Genomic DNA, 6,000 nt, shown 5'->3' on the forward strand with positions numbered 1-6,000 from the left:
GACATTAGATTGGTGTGTGAGCAACATCACAATGCTTCACTTCTGGGTGAAGCCAAGCTGCACATACCAGCAGCCGACATTTTAGGATAAATGCTGCTAACAAGGGTTAGAGACAACTGACAGGCTTAGAGTTCTTCAAAACCTCAGATGCACATAAATAATGAGACATATTATCAAGCTAAAGGTACTCTGAATTAGGAAGCAAATTCACTCAGAATTCGGAGTGGATTTTGAAGGCTTCAGCACTGAGCACTTTTCTTAATCCATTACCCAGAGCAAAATGCACCTAAAACTGCCTTCAAGAAACTGAAGGAGAAGAAAAAGAACTGTCCTTCTTTCTGATTTGTCAAAAACAACAGCTCGGAGCTGAACATATAATGTGAAAGCAAATTTATGTTGTTTCAGTAACTCATAATGCAAGTAACAAAAACATATCAATCAGATTTATCAGAACAACCCTGGAAGGTATGAAGGTCGCAACTCATGTTCACCACAGAGGGTGTGATGCATCACCGAAGACTGACAGCCCTCAGCAGCTCCTTTGTGGGGCTGACCCCAGCATTTACTGCAGGTTTTCACCTTTTTATAATGTAGTCATGCAAAAAGCATAGTGGAGTGGGAGTAAAACCTGAATACTGTGGAATTAATGATCGTCTCTGTGCATATTTTTGCAGGAATTTAAATATATTACCTCTGACTTTTTACACTTAATTAACATCCTACACATTACTTATTCAACGCAGGAAGAAAAAATTCCCACAACATTAAGCCTTAGTCAGATCAGCTCCTGAAAGCCTGCCAGTGGCCAAGATTTAAGGGAACTGTGTTCAGTAGCTCTTAATAAATAATTGGTTGCATTTTTCTAAAGACAAATAGGTATAGATCAAGTAGTGAATATTATAACATTAAGCTATTTAGCTTACAGATGTGCCCACTGCTCACACAGCCATACACAGTTACACAGCCACTATGTTTGGATGCTGAGTAGGTTTGCAATGTCAGCATCCAATGAATTTACAAAGAAGTATGAGAAGTAGTCACCAAGACCTAGAAACTACATTTGTAGATTTGAGGCTACATTAACCATTATTGTCATAAAGCCAATGATAAGTTCTACTGCTTCAATTTTGATATGTTAAAGTATCAAAACCTTTGTTTGGGATTTGATGTTTGGCAGGAGTGAAGACTGACCAGTTTTGGAAAAAGGTCACGTTTTTATGGTCGGTTAACTTAATTTGTGCATCTCTGAAACATTAAGGCTAGATAGTGATGAGTATCAATCAACAATGGTCCAAAGAAGGGACACAACACGAGCCAGCATCAAGTTGTTGAAAGATGGGCATCCATCAGCTCCACCTTTTTGGAGCCCATTCTTCGGAATGTTGGAGCTGTTTTTGTGACATACGAAGGATGGACACTGCAAACCAAGGTGGTCGTGACTGAATGTCATAGATATGCATCTGTATTTGACATTCGTTCTGCTACATTATAAATGACACCTTCATAGAACACCCTAACCCATAAACTTAGAATTTCTGGCTTACAAAAAAGATCAGACTTTAGACTTTGGACCAGTGTGAAATGGGTCACGTTGTGTCTGTTTTTTTCTTTTTTTGAGGAGTTCTAACTGAAATGGTCAGCTGTAAAAGTACATCAGGCTGACGAGCATGAGTAAGTCTCATCATGGATAGATTAGTTTTATCAAATACTGGCAGGCAAGGGCATTCATAAGGTCAGTGACCTCCATCTAAGCCAGGTGCTGCAAAACTTATGTGGTTGCACATAAATAAAGCAGCTCAATGTCTGCAACTGACAACTGAGCAAAAACCTGTATTTACGCATTTATTATCTATGTGAAACTTTCATTACCCTTTAGATAGGGTTTCAATTTTCTGGGGATTCGCCTCCAAAGCATAAAACAGGGTTTATGTGTAAATATGTACACTGGATAATAAATTAGCAGCCATTTTTTTCAACACAAAGCCCTGGCTGTATATTTTAAATGTTCTCTGACAAGCACCCCGAGTGGTAAAACAACCTTGGAATGTGCATCATCAACAAATTGCCCCTTTATCTAACACGATGGCAAAGTGCTATAGTGTGCATCACAACAGGGCTACTGTGTGTGAGTCAGTAGGAAGCAGAGGTGGCAAAGAGTGAAATGAAGAGTGACAGAATGAGGAATAAAGGAAAAGCACAATAATAATGAGAGCGAAGCAGAGAATGTGAGAGAAATGTGTTTTTCCCTCTGAAGGCCACAGTGTCACATAAGCTCATGGTCATGCTCACAGCTGACATCCTTTAGATGAAGCTGTTCTTTTTCAGAACAATAAATCAAGGGTGTAACTTTGCATTTAGTGTGTACTTTTATTGTCAGTATTAAACTGCAGCCTTACTGTTCTGCTCCTAAATAAAAGGAACTTGATACTGAATCGAGGTCATGGGTCCATGCAATTCATCTAAATGTTATAAAGTATGTTGCCTGTTAAGGACACATGTAACACTTCCCTGTTGGGAAAAAGAAGAGTAGAAACATATGTAAAAACAACTGCGCACCTTTAAAGGGATAACACCTCCGGCTGTTTTGTAAGAAGGTGTTGAGAAGGAATTTATGAAACCAGCCAGTCTGCTCAAATCAACAGCACAAATCCCCAACTTAAAATTCTTTAGATTTTCCAGTTTAATACCTTTATTATTCAGAATTAAGGGGATCTAGTTGTCTCTACTGGTTAAACATTAGCATTTTGTAATAGATGTTTAATAAAAGACACAGCTCCACAGCTGCACCTCTTATCGTTACAGCGGTTTAAATAGGCCAAAGCTGCCACTTGTGTTTCTACATGCAGCAGAACAAAGTGAAGCAGAGACGATGGAAAGGAGGACGCATTAACATACATTAGAGTGTTTGACAGTTTTTGAGCGAGCATTTGATAGCAGAAAAAGAAGCACTATTGACCAGGTCAGGACAGCAAAACTACCCAGATGCCAGCGAGACACTCCTAACTGCATCTCTGTGCAGATGTTGCATGTTGATGCTGCTTCACTAAACCAAGAGGTTTGCTTGGCTGCTGTCCAGGGTGCTGATCTAACTACCAAGGGCATATTTGCTGAAACTTTTCAATACATGGACATCCCCCATGAGGTCTTTCAAAATATGCAATCTTGCTTAGCGAATTATAGACCCACCACCCCTTTTTATTTTTATTTTTTTTATTGCAGACACTGTGTTTGAGAGCCTGTGGGGTTCTGTGTATTGACAAGAGAGAAAATGCCACCTACCCTGATCCCCTCAGCACGGTTTAGCATTGAAAATGTATAGATATTGGATTCTTCTTTCCTTTTTTTCTTTTTTTTTCAACACACTCTTGTGTAAACAGATCAAAATTAAGTCGGTATCAGCCATATGAACATTAAGCACCCCCAGCAGGTTAATGTTAATATAAAGGTGCTCAGGAATTTTTTTAAGCCATTGATGGTAATTCCTGTGTGTGTCATGATCCCATGCTATTGCAAAGATTAATAGGTTCTTGTTGAAAAGGCAATAAGGAAATAGAACTGCATATGCCATTTCAAGCCTACAGCTTTTCTTAAGGATCACACTTTATACAAATTGCCCTATTAATGCAAATATTCTATGAAGAATGCTTGAATGCGCTCAGGCATATCAGGAAGTGCTTAAAGTACTGTCATATGTTTTGTTATTTAGGCAGATTTTATAAACAAACCAGCAATATTCATGCAATTTACACATTTGTCACCTCTTTTCTAGAATTGCCTTTCATTTTAAATATTTAATTTTTATAATAATTGAATTAATTAATATGTTTTTGGTCTGCTGATGTGTTTGACATGACAGGAGTGTTTACAACAAGTTAAACAGGGTTACCTTTGTGTTACTTTCGAGGACAGGTTGTCGTTTTCTGTTTTGTTTTTTGTTTGTTTGAAAGTTGTTACTTTGCTCAGCGAAATCAGTAAGGAACTTTATTGAGTCATCTGTGGATAAATGATAAAGGAAAGCAGGTTTGGAGGGGATGGGTGGAGATTGGTGTCATTTACTCTACACGAACTTGCCCTTGAACATAAACACCCCTTGCATTCCTACCAAACAACACCCCATAAAGCAGCAGAGGGATTGTAATTGACCGTGAGTGCAGGGTGCTGCCTGACTAAAATACTATGAGGAGTGATGTGACTTACAATGAGTCAGGTGCTAAGAAAGTCAGGTGGCGGCATTATAACTCCATACTGTGAACTCTTAGCACAGACCTTCGGAGGCATTTTCCATGCTTTGTGAAATATACACCCCCTGGGGTAAATTAGTATGAAATGAATAGTTGGTCACACGTTACAAGGTGACAGTGTGCTAGTTACCTGCTATAATAAAAATGTATGGAATGGGAATATAACATGCACCAATACAATACTCTTGTCATTCAATACATAACAGAAAAAGTATATTTGCACAAGGTTTTATAGGAAATTTGGACACGGGACCACGCCACAAGGCCTTTATAAAACCACATCCTCTATCCTCTAACTTAATTTATTGCTCCTCATTTATTTGTCACTATTTCCATCTTCAGGTTCTCAGTGATCCAGCTCAGGATAGTCATGCACACCTGAGTCGACTCTACTTTAATAAGGCATGAAACTCGCAAAACAGGGAGAGACAAAACATCGACTCCACAGATGCATAGCACAACATGGAGAGACACTTCTCCTTTGTACTTTTTGGAGGAAAGGCAGTCCTTTGAGGGTACTAATGTTCACATTTTAAACAGAGAGACCATCAATGAATAGAGGTGGGGACTTTGACACCAACCATCAGTGCAGTCTATAATGCAGTCTTGAGTACTTGAGATATTAAATCTCCACTCACACCGTGACTCATTTGACCATAATTACTCAGTGATGGCAGGATGTGTCAACAACCTTCAAACTCCAAGGTGGCCACATTGCTGGAGGTTAAATACCCTTGTATAATAAGTGAAGTGTCTTCATGAGCCTAAAAAAAGTCAGTTGCCTTCAGCTTAAGATCAGAAACATAATTTAAACATGTTAAAAAGCTTTTCTCACATTGTGTTTGGATCTACTTAAACTGAAATTGTTTAAAGTTCAACTGCAAAGGTCTGGCCTGTACCTGATGGATTTTAGAGAATTGTTTTTGCTTTGTTCATGCGGTTGATTAAAAATACAGTCTTCTCACAGTATGTATGTGATCATAGTAGGCGATGAGAATTCATGTTCTTCTGCATGTATCAAATACATGTCATAAGGTCAGTGGATGACTGTGATCAATTGTAAGGTGTAAAACTCCCCATCAACAAGCCACTCAGTACTCTAGGCAGATAAGTGCACCAGGAGGACTGTAGAGACCAGAGGACAAAAAAAGCTGCAGCTGCAAGTAGCTAATTGTATCATTATTACTAAAATGTTGGGTTTTCAATTGCAAACTATTAGGAAAGAAAGCAGACAAAAGGCTCCAGGAAAAAGGAGTTCTGAAAAGCCAGGTGTTCAGAAAATATGACTGCTGCCAGAGTCACATTTACTGATTTTTCTCAAAATGATCATTTTTAAGACTGTGCTTAATTTCAGAGCAATCAAGTCTGAATAATGGCTTCTTTTTTCATGCTGCAATATATTCTTGTTAATTACTTGCATTATGGAAATATCCTGGAATCTGGTAACCTTATGTTTAAAAGAAACTGAACTGAAAACTACTTGAAATCATTAGAGACAAACTGGGTATATAAAAAATAATTTGGACCAATATGTATAAATGAAAAAAGAGGTTGGTCATTTCAAAAAGAAAAATCAAAGACACCAAGCAGGAATCAGTAAAACAGGGCAGAGGAGCTGGCCATTTTAATGAGCTAAGCTGGAGATTGGTGTGCAGCACTGCATGTCTCAGCATTAATTAGAGTCAGTGATGAGTGAGCGCGTTTCTCTGCGCTGCCCCTGCAGCATTCAGCCTGTCTAGTCCTCACCTTAAGCCAGCCT

This window comes from Pelmatolapia mariae, linkage group LG20, assembly GCF_036321145.2.
Source record: "Pelmatolapia mariae isolate MD_Pm_ZW linkage group LG20, Pm_UMD_F_2, whole genome shotgun sequence".
Classification (NCBI taxonomy): domain Eukaryota; kingdom Metazoa; phylum Chordata; class Actinopteri; order Cichliformes; family Cichlidae; genus Pelmatolapia; species Pelmatolapia mariae.